Below are 19869 nucleotides of genomic sequence, written 5' to 3' on the forward strand. Positions count from 1 at the left end.
ATTGACATCACTGGAGAAGAAACTCAAGTGAGGTGTCAAATAGTTAGTTCACTATCGCCTGTTTTTCAGTCGGTAATATATATTAAAATTACCACCAATGTATGCAAATATCCGCAAGTGTTTCTGGTTTCATAGAATTACATAAAATTACATGGAACCTACAGCAAAAAAAAACAGGTTTACTGAACCCGACAGCTCCATACCAGGGTTTGTGTTCCACACAAACTTTCTCACTTTACTTCATCTCACCCTATCAACATAATATTATCCCCAACCTTGAAAAAGGAACATCGACAGATTAAAACCCAGCCCTGCTGAAGCGAGGGTTTTATCTCGCATGAGATCGCAAAGCTGCAAACAGAACAAATCCGTCAAGCCACTTAAGTGCACACAGCTAAATTATTTTATTGTTTCGTTCTTGTACCCGACAGCGAATAAGAAAAACTTTGCAAACACAATTTTTTTCAAGCCTTCTTTTGGAATATTCCACTAAATCTACCAGTTACTTTTTGGTGTCGTGCTCTGTTAAGAATAGTATAGATCTGTTTCACAGATAAATACTGGGTGTATGCATTATGATTACCACAAATGAACTTAATTCAATCAGATAGTACTATTGGTGATTTAATCTATATTCATTTAGCAATTAAAGTAAGGAAGGGTTGCTTTCTGTGAAATTGTCCACTTTTTAAATGTTTTTTTTCTCTCTTTCACTCATCTGCTCTGCTTACTCCCTTTTTCAAAGCACCTGACCCTTGATGGCTGGTTTAATGCTCCCAATCTTGGCCAAGTGGCCATTCATTATAAATGTGTGAATTTGACGGTGAGCATCAACAGGTTAGATTATTGGGCACAGCCAGACCCGATTCTGTTCTCACCCTATAGCACAAAAGGCACACTTACAGCAGGGTGGCTGGATGGGGATCAGAAATAGGAAGGGACGGACTAGTTGTATTATCGCTAGACTATTAATCCAGACACGTAGCTCATGTTCTGGGGACTCAGGTTTGAATCCTGCCATGGCAGATGGTGGAATTTGAATTCAATTTTAAAAATCTGGAATTAAGAATCTACGATGACCATGAAACCATTGTCGATTGTCGAAAACCCATCTGGTTCATTAATGTCCTTCAGAGAAGGAAATCTGCCGTCCTTACCTGGTCTCAGTAAGATGTCTCACGACACCAGGTTAAAGTCCAACAGGTTTATTTGGAATCACGAGCTTTTGGAGCGCTGCTCCTTCATCATTGACTCAACTGCTGAAGGAGCAGTGCTCCGAAAGCTTGTGATTGCAAATAATCCTGTTGGACTTTAACCTGGTGTTGTGAGACTTCTTACTGTGCCCACCTCAGTCCAACGCCGGCATCTCCACATCATGGCATACCTGGTCTGGCCTACATGTGGGTCCAGAGCCACAGCAATGTGGTTGACTCTCAACTGCCCTCTGAAATGACCTAACAAGCCATTCAGTTCAAGTGGCGACTTGGGATGGGCAACAAATGCTGTCCAGCCAGCGACTCCCATGTCCCACGAATGAATTAAGTAAAAGAGTGTTACTAGCCGGTGGCGGCCAATTGTAGCATTTGTACTGTCGCTCAGATGAGATCAGTTCCATCAACCCAGCCACACAGACTGAAAGGTGGGAGATTGGAGAGAAAAAAAGTTGATATCTAAAGAAAATACAGCTTAGTATTATAGATAATTACAGCAAACATTCTCTGGTCTGTTTTGTTTGTACTGTAACTCTACTGAACATGTATCATGCACAAGATCACACAAGATAATTGCAAATGAGAAGGACTATTCATTCCTTCATAGTCCATCCATTCAAAATGATACTTCAATCCCTCCTCTATTGTAAATAATTATTTCATATATATTTCCAGGATATTCTTCTCTGCTACATTGTTTAGAAGTCCATTCTAAATGTTGTGGGCAGCAGAATTTCCTATTATTTGGCCTAAATTATCCTTTTGCACATTTAAATCTGTCTTCATCTCCCAATTTTTTGCTCTTTTGCATAGGGTCATAGAATCCCGACAATGCAGGAGGAGGCCATTCAGCCCATCGAGCCCTTCACCAACAACAATCCCACCCAGGCCCTATCCCCATAACCCCACACATTTATCCTGACACTAATGGGTCAAGTTAGCATGGCCAATCCACCGAACCCGCACATCTTTGGGCTGTGGGAGGAAACTGGAGTACCCAGAGGAAACACATGCAGACATGGGGAGAACATACAAACCCCACACAGACATATTTTATATTACACAGTCTGTCTCCTCAGAATCAACATCCCCCTTGAACCTGGCCCAAGCCTCCGCACCTAGTTAAATCCAAACTCCCAGTCTTAATCCCAGGAATACTCTGGGTGGAAAGTCACCCTTTGCTCCAGAACGGAGGCCTGGGCTATAGTCTAATTTACATATCGCCCAGCTGACTTCCTACATGTTCCAGGCAGGAAGTGACAGAAAACCACAGCATGACACAGAGGTTGCCCACCTATACAACATAAGATGGATCAGATTCCAAATGGTGCCCTACAGCAGCCTTGTAGGGAACAGGAGGCACATTAGCGGCGGCACGGTGACACAGTGGTTAGCACTGCTGTCTCACAGCGCCAGGGACCCGGGTTTGATTCCCAACTTGGGTCACTGTCTGTGTGGAGTTTGCATGTTTTCCCTGTGTCTGTGGGTTTCCTCTGGGTGCTCCGATTTCCTTCCACAGTCCAAAGGTATGCAGGTTAGGTGGATTGGCCGTGCTAAATTGCCTTTGAGTGTCAGGGGACTAGCTAGTGTAAATGCATGGGATTCTGGGGATAGGGCCTGGGTGGGATTGTGGTCGGTGCAGACTCGATGGGCCGAATGGCTTCCTTCTGCACTGTAGGATTCTATGGTTCTATAATTCTATGATAATCTTACCTTGTAAAGGGGGAAACAGGGTGGGAGTGGATGAGGTGGTGAGTACTCCTTTTCTCCTGGCCCTACAAAAGACTTTTAAAAAGGTGTTTTTCTTTTGGCCTCTTCAGTGGCTGATCCTTTTGAAAACATTTGCATTTGCACCCAGTCAGTAATTCTAACCAGACTGTACAATATTCTGCTTCCCTGAATATGTCCCATTCTCTGTGAATGGACAACATTCGCTGATGACTTCTTTTTAACAAAAGCGGAATGCCACAATTAACTTTTCGTGATGTTCCACTGAAGGTTTAGCACAAAGAACAGAAACGTCCTTGTGGGAGCAGCAGAGGAAAAGAAAGGGACAAGAGAACTGCTGAAGGACATCTCCCCCGAGAGTGAAGGGGGTGCGGCCGACAATGAGGATGATGAAGAAGTCCTGGAAGTGACTGTTGTTTCAAGAGATAACACTGATAGGCTGCAAGTGCTAGACGAACCTTTGAAAAGGCAACCTTTATTTACTTTTCGGTGAGGAAGAGGTGCCATTTTACAGCAATTGTAACTGACAAAAGCTGACAAACAGCGAGGAATATTAAAATCCCATCCTAAAGTTATAAACTGCTCACATTGTGGATTTTCATAAACTGTCATTGCTTTGATATCCTTTGATCATTGCCACGCACTGAGGTAGCTTTGTTCTGAAGCCCTGCAAAGAGACCTGGCCTCTCGGTAGCTGCAACTTTGCAAGATCAAGACAGGTTAATTGTGCTTGATGATACATATGAGCCTTTCAAGTTTTGTAAAATGACAGTGCTATCCTTATTTATTGCAGCTAACCTTAATCACTTTCCTCATAGAAAACAGAAAGTCTTGGGCTGGATGTCTGTTTTCATTGTCTTTTGCAAGGGCTTCTCTCCCAGATTTACTAGTTTGGGAACATGTATCCAAACACTGATCCACACTGCCATTTAGCAAGGCTTCACACCATAATCTGACACATGAGATTACCCCTACTGTCAGCCGCAGGATGGTTAAATTGGGAGGCAAATGCTATCCTAATATCGCTTGAATTTTGACACATTTTCAATTCTTTAAAACGGATTGGCCGGAATTCTCTGACCTTACCCGCGGCTGGGATTCTCCAGTCCCACTGCAATGTATGCAGATTTAGCTGAGCGGCAAATTCTCCATTCTCACTGGCAGCAGTGGTGAGGTGAATGAGACCAGAGAATCCTGGCCATTGTCTCTCCTGAAGGTATAAATTCTTACAGGATCACTGTTCCCGACTATTAACCCTCTTACAAATCACTCACATGGTCATTTTTTAAGTGAGATTTGGAACAGAGTGGTGGCAGCTTGTTCAACCATGAGGATCATAGCAGAGGCTGAGCCTGGACTCATTCCACCTCCGTACAGACCCATGTTCTAATTGGGGTCACTGGATAGTCCTCATGACCAAGATTTGGCTGAGGTTTCCCCTCCCTAATATTTTAGTTTTTAAAACAATTTGTAGAACTAATTGTAGAATTCCTTGGCAATCAATTATCTATTGTTTCTTTTCTCTTATTCATTTGTGGGACATGGGTGTCGCTGGCTGGCCAGCATATATTGCCCATCCCTAGTTGCTCGAGGGCAGGTGAAAGTCAACCACATTACCATGGGTCTGGAGTCACATGTAAGCAAGACCAGGTAAGGACGGCAGATTTCTTTCCCTAAAGGACATTAGTGAACCAGATGGGTTTTTCTGACATCCGACAATGGTTTCATGGTCATCAGTAGATTCTTAATTCCACATATTTTTTATTGAATTCAAGTCCCACCATCTGCCGTGGCGAGATTCGAACCCGGGTCCCCAGAACATTGGCTAAGTTTCTGGATTAATAGTCTAGCATTAATACCACTTGGCCATTGCCTCCCCTAATAATGTGCTCAATAATGATGTTGCAATAATGAATCTTGCAATGTGACTGCTATCAAATGTGGAGATGCCGGCGTTGGACTGGGGTAAACACAGTAAGAAGTTTAACAACACCAGGTTAAAGTCCAACAGGTTTATTTGGTAGCAAAAGCCACCTTTTGCTACCAAATAAACCTGTTGGACTTTAACCTGGTGTTGTTAAACTTCTTACTGCTATCAAAGACAGGGGGCGGAATTTAGTGTCCTTCCCGGAGGTGAATTTGGTGGCGGGGAAGCATTTAATCGGATAGGAGGGCAACTGGTGGGAACCTGCCGTCTTCCCACCTCTGATCCAATTAATTCCAGGGTGGGAAGGTTTGTGAACAGCAATTAAGGGTCTCATGCTGCCACTTCTGGTATTCACTCACTTGTCAGCACAAAGAGCCAAAGGACTGGAAACGTTAATTCTGCTTTCTGTCCTTACAGATGCTGTAAGAAGTTTAACAACACCAGGTTAAACTTCTTACTGTGTTTACCCCAGTCCAACGCCGGCATCTCCACTTACAGATGCTGCCAGGCCTGCTGAGATTTTGCAGCATCCTCTGTTCCTGTTTCAGATTCCAGCATCCACAGTGTTTTTCTTTTGGTAAGGCTTAACTTTAGCTCACTGGAAACACTCTGGACAATATCCACTTCTGAGTGTGCAGCACATAAAATCCAGATTGGGCAGTTCTGAGAGCCTTTTCTGATGGAATGGCACTGTTTGCCCTCTCACGTGGATATAAATGAAGTAATGGCACTATTCGATTAAGTGGAGATGCCGGCGTTGGACTGGGGTAAACACAGTAAGAGTTTTAACAACACCAGGTTAAAGTGGACTTTAACCTGGTGTTATTTAAACTCTTACTATTCGATAAAGGGCAGGGAAGGTGTCTGAACCAGCATTTGTACTTCAGTCAACATTGTTTTAAAAGAAAATCACAGATTATGTAGTCATCTGTCTCATTGCTGTTTATGGGACCTTGTAGTGTGGAAATTAGTTTCCTTACATTACATTAGTGGTGACTTGGGGGAGGCGGTGGCCTAATGGTATTGTCACTCGACTCGTAATCCAGAGAGCCGGCGCTGGGAATTTGGGTTCAAATCCCAACACAGCAGATGGCAAAATCTGAATGGTAACCATGAAATGATTGTCATTAAAAGCCCATCTGGTTCACTCATGTCCGGTCTGGCCTACATGTCATCCGAGATCCACAGTAACATGGTTGACTCTTAAATGAAAGAACAAGTCACTCTGTCCCGCTGCAATGGATGCAGGGCAATTAGGGAGGGCAATTAGGGATGGGCAAAAACTGCTGGCCAAGACGCACACATCCAATAATTGGTTGTGAAGTGTTCTGGCATGTCCTGACATTGTCAGGAGTGTGATATAAATGTTAGTTTTTCCTTTTTTGTGTGCTAAGAGGGCAATGCAGTTTAGCATTAGCGTAATGGAACAAATGTCAGTGCATGTGCTCTGTAGCAGACAAAATGTGAGCTTTTTGAGAGCCACATTTAAACAAGGTTGTAAAACATTTGCATTCAAGAAACTCAGAATTGATAGGCCTGTAGCCTCATCAATAATCCAGAGGTTTTTTTTAGTTTATTTATTAGTGTCACAAGTAGGCTTACATTAACACTGCAAAGAAGTTACTGGGAAAATAGTGGAGTCAGACACTTTAGGAACATTTAAGCGGTTATTGGATAGGCACATGGAGCACACCAGGATGATAGGGAGTGGGATAGCTTGATCTTGGTTTCAGATAAAGCTCGGCAGAACATCGTGGGCTGAAGGGCCTGTTCTGTGCTGTACTGTTCTATGTTCTATGTTCTAAAATCCCCTAGTCGCCACACTCCGGCACCTGTTCGGGTACACTGAGGAGAATTTAGCGTGGCCCACGTACCTAACCAGCACGTCTTTCGGACTGTGGGAGGAAGCTGGAGCGCCCGGGGCAAACCCATGCAGACACGGGGAGAACGTGCAGATTCCGCACAGAGAGTGGCTCAAGCCAGGAATCAAATTGAACCTGGGTCCCTGGCTCTGTAAGGTAGCAATGCTAACCACTGCGCCACCATGGGTGGTAAAATCAAGTATTGGTAGGAATTTTCCAGCTTTTCCTCCCAATGGGATTTTCCGGTCCCACCAACAGTTTCCAGCAGTGTCGGGGGGATGGGGATGGGGATAAAACAGGAAATCCCTTTGTAAGTAGCAGGATCAGAAGATTCCACCACGAATAAATGGTGGGTTGCCTTGTGATGGGTTGCGCGGAAAATCCTACACATTGTAAATGTTTTTTTCCAAAAGTCACCTCCTCATTATCCCCAGTACAGAGGGGCAGGCTTATTATCAATACTCTGAAATTAAATGTTGAATTTTTGCAGAGCCATTGGATTTAGATTGAAATCAGCCATGTCCCAATTGAATGATGAAACAGGAGGAGCTGAATGGACAGCTCCTGTTCCAACATTCCCATTCAAAATAGCATATCCTGTTTAATTTCAGAATAATTTCTGCCCAAGACCGCAAGAAACTACAGAAGGTCATGAATGAAGCCCAGTCCAACACGCAAATCAGCCTCCCATCCATTAACTCTGTCTACACTTCCCACTGCCTCGGAAATACAGCCAGCATAATTAAGGACCCCATGCACCCTAGACATTCTCTCTTCCACCTTCTTCCATCAGGAAAAAGACGCAAAAGTCTGAGGTCAGGTATCAATCGATTCAAGAACAGCTTCTTCCCTGCTGCCGTCAGACTTTTGAATGGACCTACCTCGCGTTAAGTTGATCTTTCTCTACACCCCAGCTATGACTGTAACACTGCACTCTCTCCTTTCCTTCTCTATGAACGGTATGCTCTGTCTGTATATCGCAGAAGAAACAATACTGTTCACTGTATGTTAATACATGTGACAATAATAAATCAAATCAAATCAAATCAAAAATAAACATTTGCAGAAGGTTTTTGAAGGCAGAGAGAAAGGTAGCGAGGTTGAGGGATTTGCAGTGGGATTTACACAAGCCACCACTGAAGGTTCTGAATAAGCAACGGTTTGCATTTATAATTGCAACTGTCACAACCTCAGGATGTCCCAGAGTGCTATACAGCTGCTGAGATACTTTTGAAGTAAAAAATACTGCAGCCAAATTGTGCAAGCAGTAATCCTGGGTGAGTCTAAAAGGTCCCACAGCACCACTTGTTTTCCCCGGTGGCCCGGTCAACATTTATCCCTCAAATAAAAAAGCTTGCTAATGCTGGAAATACTCAGTATGTACTGAACTCTGATCGAAGATCATTAACATTGAACTCTATTCTTCCCTCTACGGATGCTGCCAGACCCACTTGAGTAACAGAAGGAGGCCATTCAGCCCATCAAGTCTACACTGACAACAATCCCACCCAGGCCCTATCCCCACTTAGTTACCCTGCTAATCCCTCTAACCTATCACATCCCAGGACACTAAGGGTTAATTTAGCATGTTGAATCCACCTAACCCGCACATCTTTGGACTGTGGGAGGAAACTGGAGCACCCGGAGGAAATCCACTCAGATGTGGGGAGAATGTGCAAACTACACACAGTCACCCAAGTCGGGAATCAAACCCGGATCCCTGGAGCTGTGAGGCAGCGGTACTAACCACTGTGCCACCGTGCTGCACCTAAATTTCTAGAAATTGCCAATTTGATTTCAGATTTCTAGTATTTTGTGCCAATTTTTTATGTGTTTGTATTTTCCTTCCATTTCTGAATCAGTGAACAACTGGTGCACTCTGCAAGAGCAAAAAAAGGGCACCATGTACTCTATATATGCCTATACAGTAATAGTCCAGGAGTATGCTACTTGCTTGCAATCACTATCCCTGTGTAAAGCAGTGCCTTTCAACGCAAAAAACAGCTCGGATCCACCCTACACAGTTCTGCAGTGGAAATCCCTGGCAACACCTTTGGTCTCCTGGTGCCTAAGTTACCTTTTGTAAAATCTATCTGAGTAGCGTTCAAAATCTTGATGTATACTTTTCCTGTGAGTCACAACAGTTATGGAAACATTACAACTATGGTGCTTTTTTGCTAAACAATATTACATGCAGTCTGATTCATATAGGTTTATTATTAACATAAAGTATGTATAAAACATCCTACTGCAACAATGAGTCTCTATGGTTAGACTGCCATCAGCACCACGAGTTTTTCAATTTGGCAATATTTGCTGCCTCGAGTATAAACCACAATGTGGCATTTGTTTTATGCTAGGTCCTGAAGAAAATTAACTGTGCTAACTTGAGATGTTGATCAACGAGCTCCCACTCCTAACCATCATTGAGTTAGTCTCTGCTGATAAAGTGCAAGTAAGCAGTCAGGAAAGTGATGGCAGCATCAAGTTTGTTTAGTGGGAGGTGATGGTCTAGTGGTATTATCGCTGCACTATTAATCCAGGAAACTCAGCTAATGTTCTGGGAACCCAGGTTCGAATCCCGCCATGGCAGGTGGTGGAATTTGAATTCAGTAATAAATACCTGGAATTAAGAATCTACTGATGATTATGAAACCATTGTCTATTGTTGGAAAAACCCATCTGGTTCACTAATGCTCTTTAGGGAAGGAAATCTGTCATCCTTACTTGGTCTGGCTTACATTTGACTCCAGAGCCACAGCAATGTGGTTGACTCTCAACTGCCTTTGGGCAACTAGGGATGGGCAATAAATGCTGGCCACCCAGTGACACCCATGTCCCACAGATAAATAAAAAAAATTGCCAACCATAACACAGGCTGCTGCCACTCACCATATTGACTTAACTATGGTGAGTTAGAAGACATACTGAAGAGTGACTAGCATATTCTGGAATTACGCATAGTGCCTTTGGGACAGGGAGGAGGGGAGGCAATATGATGGAAAATGGGGACAGGAAGAGGGAATGTTATTCCAACAAAATAAAACCAACAATGTTGTATCTCTGTGATGCATCTGAGGTAATTAATATTCAGATTCAGCAGCACAGCATCTTGTTTGAAGACTGTATATTTTTGATACCTGGATGGCATCAAACACGTTACAAAGGCCATTAAAGGTTGAACAATGCAGAGCAAAAAGAATACAAGTAAGTCAATTCATCACATGCACAGTGAACTATGAATCATCCCTTGTGTATGTCCAACTATCCTATTTCGTACTTATCTGTCTAGAAAGTTTAAAAACAAATCTATTTACTTGGTCGAAAACACGTAGGTAGGAAACAAAGCACAAGGCCACAGCAATAAGCACTTTTCTCCAGAGCCACCATAAAACTAATATGCTATCTTTTAATGCTGGTACCATTAAGTAGAAAGTGGGATGTCATCATAGAGCAATCAGCATCATTTGGCCAGTAGTTAATGTGTAACAGTTGATATGCCAAATCTAAGAAATTTCAGTGTTCATAACACCATGTCACCTGGGAAACAGGTTACTTAGAGTGTGGGTCTTGTCCTTCTGCCCTTCCCTCCATTAGGTAACCTTTAAATTTGTTAACACTTATTAACCTTAAAGAGCCCTTAACATTATGTTATGGCTGATTTATGTACTGTTTGTGTAATGTAAGATTGCTGCTTGATAGCATAATTTGCTGACCAAAGCCACACATTACTTTGTCCAGGGTTTCTTTTTCACAGTGTGATTAAGGGCAGTTGTATAACAATTACTTTTAAAACGCAATACCTTTGCCCCCAAACTAAATGGTTTGCTAAATGTTGTGTCAAACATCTCATTGTCAAATTGGTCAAAACCCTCATTTTTAAAATTAGTTCTTTATTTTGTGAAATGATTCAATCAAATCGACTAGCTGGTTTGATTTAGCCACTTGGTAACAGTCTATCTGTTCCCCACTCGGTGTGGAAACTCTGCTCTGGGTGAATTCGCTGTACACAAATCTAAAATGGCTTAAGAAGTAACCGGCCAAGTAGAACTGGAGCCAATAAATAGATCCATGTCTGAATTTTTTTATTCATTCATGAGACATGGGCGTCGCTGGCTGGCCAGCATTTATTGCCCATCCCTAATTGCCTGAGGGCAGTTGAGAATCAACACATTACTTGTGGCTCTGGAGTCACATCACATGTAGGCCAGACCAGGTAAGGACGGCAGATTTCCATCCATAAAGGACATCAGTGAATCAGATGGGTTTTTCCGACAATTGACAATGGTTTCATGATCATCAGTAGATTCTTAATTCCAGAGTTTTTTTTAATTGAATTCAAATTCTATCACCTGCCGAGGCGAGATTCAAACCTGGGTCCCCAGAACATTAGCTGAGTTTCTGGATTAATAGTCTAGCGATAATACCACTAGGCCATCGCCTCCCCCTTTAGCCTTGTTTGCCATATGACAAAAACAATTGAATTCCTGTCCCATTTACCACTGTGAACAGTACAATTGAAAACTATCTGTCTTAAAACTAAATTAACTTTTTGGTCAGTTTCCAATTGAAGTGACTTTTACTTCTACTTGTGACTGCACTAGTGGTGGCCAAAGAGACATCTCACCAACTAGAAGCCAGTCAATGCCAATGGGACCATAAAAACCTATAGTTCAGAAGGAGGAGAGCTGGCAAGATGGATACAGAACTGTCTTGGACATAGAAGACAGAGGGTAGCAGTAGAGGGGTGCTTTTCTGAATGGAAGGCTGTGACTAGCAGTGTTCCACAGGGATCAGTTCTGGGACCTTTGTTGTTCGGAGTGTATATAAATGAATTGGAGGAAAATGTAGCTGGTCTGATTAGTAAGTTCACAGACAACACACAAAAATTGGTGGAGTTACGGATAGTAAAAAGGATTGTCATAGGATACAGCAAGATATAGACCAGTTGGAGACTTGGGTGGAGAAATGTCAGATGGAGTTTAATCCGGACAAGTGTGATGCATTTTGGAAGGTCCAATACATGTAGGAATTATACAGTAAATGGTAGAACCCTTAAGAGTATTGACAGTTAGAGAGATGTGGGCGTACATGTCCACCGATCACTGAAAGTGGAACGCAAGTTGATAAGGTACTCAAGAAGGCATATGGCATGCTTGCTTTCATCGGTCGGGGCATTGATTATAAAAATTGGCAGGTCATGCTGCAGCTGTACAGAACCTTACTTAGGCCTCATTTAGAATATTGTGCATAATTCTAATCGTCACACTATCTGAAGGATGTAGATGCTTTGGAGTGGGTACAGAAAATGTTTACCAGGATGTTGCCTGGTCTGGAAGGCATTAGCTATGAGGAAATGTTGGATAAACTCGGTTTGTTTTCACTGGAAGAGGTTGAGGTTTAGAGGAAATGTGCAAGGCAAGTTTTTTACACAGAGGATGATGAATGTCTGGAACATGCTGTCTGAGGAGGTGGTGGGAGCAGTTACAATAGCGGCATTTAAGGGGCAACTAGACAAATACTTGAATGGGTTGGGAATGGAAGGATACGGATCCATAAGTGCATACGGTTTTAGTTTAGGCAGGCATCATGATCGGCGCAGGCTTGGAGGGCCCAAGGGCCTGTTCCTGTGCTGTATTTTTCTTTGTTCTTTGTTTTCTGAGGGTATCTAGCCCATTGTGCCTTTCAAAGTGTAATCGAGCAAAAACCCAGGGCTCAAGAAAGGAGGAGAGAATTGGTGAAAAAGTACGTGTGAGAAAACTTTAAAAAAAGTTTTTGGACTCGTTCCAACAGTAGACAATAACTTACACAATATTTAAAACCACATTGAAAAATATTGTTATTGAGTAAGCGGTGCTGGAAAGTGCTACAGTTACAGCATAGGATGCATATGCTGTCAGCAGCTATTTCTCCTCCTATCAGTGAGACTGTCTGACCCTGCAATTTCACTGGCAGAAGAGTGAAGTTGCAGACTTTGTGGCATTGGTTTCAGAAGAAATTTCAAGCTCTGGCTTAATCTGTGCGGTGGGTTTGTCTTTTGTCTGGATTGTCTCTGTGATTTCTTCCCACATTTTACAAACGTACTTCCTGCTGGATCAACCAAGCACACGTGTCTTCGCTGGATGAACCTTTCCACAAAACCAACCATTTCCCGAATCCAAAATAGCGGTGGGTTGGTTAATTTACCATTGAAGAAAATAGGAAAAATGCTAAAGGCAGAAAAAATCTCACTTCTCAGGCAAAAACAAATTGAATAAAAGGGTCATCTTTACGCTCATGCATGATGTGATGGGGAATCAGAGAATGATGCAGAATAAGAGGTCATTATGCATTTGCACTCTCTGCAAGAGCTAGATCCATTTAGTTTAACCTCCTTGTGTTTTCCCCATAGCCCTGCAACTTTTTTCCAGTATACATAGAGATCCAATTCCCTTTTGAAAGTTATCTGTTTCCATTACTCTTTTAGGTAATGCATTCTTTTCTTGAATTCATCCTTGAGATGTGGGCATCGCTGGCTAGGCCAGTATTTATTGCCCATCCCTAATTGCCCTTGAAAAGATGGTGGTGAGCTACCTTCTTGAACTGCTTCAGTCCCTGTGATATAGGTACACCCACAGTGCTGTTAGGGAGGCAGTCCCGGGATTTTGACCCAGTCTCATGAAGGAATGGCAACAGAGTTCCAAGTCATTATGGTAGGTGGCTTGGAGGGGAACTTGCAGGTGGGGGTGTTCCCATGTGTTCCAGACAGTAGCAACTCACTGCCTTTTTAATTTTACTTATCCATTCATGGGACGTGAGCATCGCTAGTAAGGTCAGCATTTATTGCCCATCCTTAATTACCATTGAGTTGCTGCAGTCCATGTGGCGTAAGTACATCCACAGTGCTGTTTGTTCATTCAACAATAGGGATACTTCAGTTCTAAGCAACAAAATAACTAACTTCAGAAAGTAAATCAAAGAAAAAGGTTTAATAAAGAAACTTCATTACTCCAATACTTGGGGCCACACCCTGGGCCATACAAGCTCACCACAATTCTCATCTGCTTCTTATTTATACCGGGTCTGCTGACCACCACATCATTTTGCCATTGGGTACATTGTTAGCTGGTCAGCTGACCCTCACAGCATGTTACCATTGGTTATATTATACCAGATCCAATGTTATCATTGGTTACATTATAACACTGTCAGGAAAGGATCCCCAGAATTTTGACCCAGTGACACTGAAAGCACAGTGATGTATGTTGGAACTTTCTGGTTGTTCATGCCAGCGGGATCTTCCAGTCCTGCTGATGGTGCACCCCTGTTGCGGGTTTCCTGGCAGCGAGGGGAATCCCACTAACAATGGTGGGTCCAGATGATCCCACAGCTGGCCAATGGCGGGTCACCTCACAGTGAGTTGCACGGAAAATCATGCTTATAGTTCCAAGGCAGGAAGCTGTGTGCTGAGGCTGGGAACTTGCTGGTGATGATGTACCCATGCGTCTTCTGCTCTTGTTAGAATCATGGAATCCCTACAGTACAGAAGGAGGCTATTCGGCCCATCGAGTCTGCACCGTCCACAATCCCACACAGGCCCCATTCCAGCAACCCCACACGTTTACCCTGCTAATCCCCCTGACACTAGGGTCAATTTACCATGGCCAATCAACCTAACCCGCAGATCTTTGGACTGTGGAAGGAAACCGGAGCACCCGGAGGAAACCCATGCAGACGCGGGGAGAACGTGCAAACTCCACACAGACAGTGACCCGAGGCCGGAATTGAACCTGGGACCCTGACGCTTTTCTTCTGATAACTTAATTTCTCCTCGTTTCCCGTCCAACTATTTTAGTCAGCCATCTTCAATCTGTGTCCACCGGTTACTGACTGCCCAGTGGACACAGGCTTCAGGCCCTTTCTGAATGGGTGAGCTAAGAAGAAAGAAATGGCTTTTCAGATCCTCACCTACATTGTGACAACAGATTACATGTTGGGACAATGATCCGCTGTCTCTGATTCTAGTGATCTCAGCAGTACAAGGTTTCCCCGAACATGTCCGCGTGGAGATGAGAAAGTCTGATGAAAGTAAAGATTCTTGTGAAGGAATAACAGAGAAACTGTTTCCTGTTCAAGTGTGACAACGGCAAGACCCCTAGTGGCAACATTAGGTTATAAAAAAGAGATTGTTGCTTTAAGCACAAGTCTTCTAATGATGCTTGGCAGACACACCTGTATTTGAAAATAAACTATAGTTTCATCACATTCTCTATAATTAGCTTTAAGTGTTTGTTTTCATCTTTTAAGCCACTTTTAAACATGATGTTTATGTTGGAAAGGTTTCAGAGCTTATCTAACACTATGCAAATAGCACTCATGCTATAGATATGGTTTTGGAATTTGTGAGGTACACATTGGTTAATAGATATTTGGCACTCCTGATGATATCGTAACCACAAGATGAGCTACTGCTGTAGGTGGACAGGCTACCAGGCTAACTTTATTTCTTGATCAATATCGCATTTTTTTTTAAAAAGGTCATTTCTTTTTACATTTTATGCTTTAATTTTCTTCCCTCTTTTCATAGAGTCATAGAATCCCTACAGTGCAGAAGAGGCCATTCAGCCCATCGAGTCTGCATGACTCTCCAAAAGGGTATCTTAACCAGGCCCTCCCTCCCACTCTTTCCCTGTAACCCCACAGGTTTCCCCTGGCTATTCCATTTGACCTACACATCGCGGGACACTAAGGGGCAATTTACCATGGCCAATCCACCTAACCTGCACATCTTTGGAGTATGCGAGCAAAACCGGAGCACTTGTAGGAAACCCATGCATCAGATACAGTAGGAATGTGCAAACTCCACACAGACAATCACCGGATTTGAACCTGGGTCCCTGGAGCTTTGAGGCAGTAGTCTAAACACCGTGCCACCGTACCACCCTTTTCCTGAAAGTCTTGGCCAGACAATGCTCCCTGATAACTGCCCACCCAAGAATTCATACTCACACCTTAATGGAAATGTTCGAAACATAAAGACCAATTCTACAGCAATCAGTTAACTCAGCACGGACCAGGCAGTAGGGCCGCAATACCCCCATCCCGTGCCGCTAATTTTTTAGAGTAGCGGGCCGGGAGAATCCTGCAGCAGCTGATTCGCAGGGTTCGCATGAGCATTCACACCCCGCTTGCGTCTCCCAGTGCTAGACTTCCGGTGGCGTCTGCTCCGTGCTGGAAATCGGTGGGGAGATGCACAGATCATTTAAATGATCATTTCAATTTAATTAACATGTGATTCGCGGGCCTGGGACTGAAGTCTCCGGGCCCGCTAGCGTCTCCCACCCCACCAGAGTATTTCAATCCAGCAGGGATTACACTAATTCCTCACTAACGGGGAACTGGCAGCCCGACCCTGCTGGCGTGAAGGGAGGGCAATTGGGGCTCCACAAAGGGCCGGGCAGAGGGTATCTCTAGGCATTGGCACTCTGGCAGTGCCAGCCTGTGCCCCCCGGCAATGCCCAAGGGGCAAAGTGCCAATGTCCAAGGGAACCTTGGCACTGCCAGTCGGGCATGGGGCATTGCCAAGGGGCGGAGCCTAGGGGCTGGGGCCTGATGGGTCAGCAGTTGGGATCAATGGGGAAGGAGGGAGTCCAGCGATCGGAGTGGGCTGTGGAGGCGGGGGGGTGGGGGGGGGGGGGGGGGAGCGGGGTGGACGGTCAACCTGCTGGAGGGGTCAGCACTGCAGGGGGGGGTGTCGGCACTGTGGGGGGAGCAACTGTCGGTGGGGGGGATTGGTGGAGTGTGAGCGAGGGGGCTGAAGATTGGGGCGGGCCTGGTGAGGTGGGTTCAGGTCTGGGCCTGGGAATAGTCGGGGGGCCAGCCATCGGGCCATGGGGGAGCGCGGAGTCAGCATTACGGGGGTTACATGTGGGTCTCTCAGAGTCCTTGGACCAGAAATGGAAAAATTAGCCTCAGTTCCCACTCAGGATAATCCAGATAACCTTTGGGAAAGAGCACATGTTGATATTCTGCAAGGATGGTATAAGGTTCACTGTGATATACCTCTGTGGTCACTGGTAGCCACTGTTAAGTTTTGCATATGATAAAGGTGAGATGCAGAATGATGCCCAGTGTCAGTATTAAGCATATTCCAATGTAAGTCAACACCTTCAGAAGAGCAGGAGGCAAAACTGGGGCAGAAACATGGGGCGGCACGGTGACGCAGTGGTTAGCACGGCTGCCTCACAGTGCCAGGGACCCAGGTTCAATTCCTGGCTTGGGTCACTGTCTGTGTGGAGTTTGCACATTCTCCCTGCGTCTGCGTGGGTTTCCTCCCACAGTCCAATGATGTGTGGTTTAGGTGGATTGGCCGTGCTAAATTGCCCCTTTGTCTCAGGGGACCAGCTGGGGTAAATGCATGGAATTATGGGGATAGCACCTGGGTGGGATTGTCGTCGGTGTTGTCTAGATGGGCCAAATGGCCTCCTTCTGCACCGTAGGATTCAATGATTCTATGGCTCCTTGCTTGCGTGCTAAATGTTGAAAGAATATAGTGAGCTTTCCCAATCTTGAGTAAAATCCTGCATCCCACTTGTGAATGATCATTTTACCAGTTGGACAACCTCAGTATCCATCCATCGCCTTCAACTTTCAGTCCCTCTACCACTGACACACACTGGCAGCAGTGTGTACTATCTACAAGGTGCAGTACAGCAACTCACCAAGGCTCCTTCGACAGCACATTTTAAACCTGCGATCTGTGCCACCTAGAAGGACAAAGACAGCAGATGCATGGGAACACCACCACCTACAGGTCTCCCCCAAGTCACGCACCATCCTAATTGTGGCAGTGTATCACTGTTCCTTCACTATCACAGGGTCAAAATCCCGGGCTCCCTCTCTAGCAGAACTGTGAGTGAACGTTCACCGCATAGACTGAGCTATTCTAGAGGGCAGCTCACCACCACCTTCTCAAGGGCAATTAGGGGTGGACAATAAAAAATGTTGGCCTAACTAGCAGCGCTCACATCCTGTGAAAAGAATAAAAAAATGTATAAGATGCTGCGTATCAAAAAGGCTCTATCAAAGTCACAATGAATGATATGACAAAGTGATAAAGCTAACCTTTCTTTCCCCATTCTTTTCAACCTGTCTGCAGTTTTGACATGATTCAGCACACTAGCCTCCTTCAGTGCCCCTCCATCATCTAACTAGGCAGAACTGCACTCACCTATTCTTATTATAAATAATTGTAACCAAAGGGAAGTCACGTTGGAGCTTTATAGCACTTTGGTGAGGCCACAGCTGGAGTTCTGGTCGCAACTTTATAGGAAGTGTGTGATTGCACTGGAGGGCGTGCAGAGGAGATTCACCAGGATGTTATCTGGGATGAAACATTTAAGTTATGATTGCTTAGGCTTGGGTTGTTTTCGTTGCAGCAGAGAAGACTGAGGGGTGACCTGATCGAGGTGTACAAGATTATGAGGGACATGGACAGAGTGGATAAGGAGCAGCTGGCCCCCTTAGTTGAAGGGGTCAGTCACAAGGGGACATAGATCCAAGGTGAGGGGCAGGAGGTTTAGGGGGGATGTGAGGAAAAATGTTTTTACCCAGAGGTGGTGACGGTTTGGAATGTGCTGCCTGGGAGGGTGGTAGAGGCGGGTTGCCTCACATCCTTTAAAAAGTATGTAGGTGAGCACTTGGCACATCATAACATTCAGGGCTATGGGCCCTGGCAGATGGGATTGGTGGGAGTTCTGGTGTTTCTAATGTGTTGGTGTGGATTCGATGGGCCGAAAGGCCTCTTCTGCACTGTATGATTCTATGATTCAAAGAATTATAAGCAATGGCTTCACTTCCTGCTCTCACATCATTACCTCCAGTGAGCCCTAAGAATCCAACCTTGATTCCCATTTCTCCTTTACATGCTGCCCCTCAGCAACATTAGCTCGAAACAATGTTAGTTTACGCCTATATATGGACAGCACCCAGTGCTCCCACAGGATAACATTCCTTAATCCAGTTCTTGCCTTTACTTTGTCCGCCCTCCAGTACTAGATGGACATGCACCAAGTCCCATTCACCTTTCATCCTTGTGCTCATTAATGTACATTGGTTCCAAGTCAAGCATATCTCGATTTTAAATCATTTTCCTTGTTTTTCAAATCTCTATATGGTCTTATTTTGTTTTTGTAATGCTCCTCTGAATCACCTTGGGATCTTTTTCTATCTTAAAGGTGCCAAATAAATATAACTTGGCGTTGAGATTTCCTCCAACTAAACATTGGGAAGACTGAAGCCAATTGATGGCACAGTGATGCAGTAGTTAGCACCGCTGCCTCACAGTGCCAGGGACCCGGGTTCGATTCCAGCTTTAGTGACTATCTGTGTGGAGGTTGCACGTTCTCCCTGTGTCTGCATGGGTTTCCTCCCACAGTATGAAAAATGAGCAGGTTATGTGGATTAGCCATGCTAAATGTGCAAGGTTATGGGGATAGGGATGGCCTGGATGGGTTGGTCTTTCAGAGGGTCAGGGCAGACTCGAGGGGCTGAATAGCCTCTTTCTGCACTGTAGGGATTCTATGGTTCTATGATTCTATGGACTTTAGTTCCCATTTCAAACTCAATTCCCAAGCTGCAAAAAGTCCATTTATCTCCCTCACAACATTCTGGGGCTAAACTAGAATCTTTGTGTCATATTTGACCCAGAGATAAGTGTCCAGCCACATTAACGTAGCATCAGTAAGACCACTGGCATAATATGGTCAAACTTTACCCCTGCTGATGCTTTCATCCTTGCCATTGTTACCTCTAGACTTGATTATTCCAATACACTCCTGGAGGGCCTCCCCTAAGCCCTCATAAATTTGAGGTTACCCAAAACTGTGCTGTCTCCTAACTCACACCAAGGCTGAAATCGTACAGCACACTGGTGGCAGGATGGCAATCAGGGAGGGAGGGGGCCCTAAAATTAGGCAGCATTGTTTCTGGCATCTACCCACCCCACTGCAATTTTACCAGTGTTGGCGGCAGCCTTGGTGAGCCAATTAATCGCTACCTAAGGGCCAGCTCCCACATCGACTGGCACTTTACTCCCAGTGGGGAGGCCTGCACCAAGAGTCCAGCCTGTCAGATGAAACTGAGAGGACTGGTGGCCAGGTAA

This window comes from Mustelus asterias, chromosome 5, assembly GCF_964213995.1.
Source record: "Mustelus asterias chromosome 5, sMusAst1.hap1.1, whole genome shotgun sequence".
Classification (NCBI taxonomy): Eukaryota; Metazoa; Chordata; class Chondrichthyes; order Carcharhiniformes; family Triakidae; genus Mustelus; species Mustelus asterias.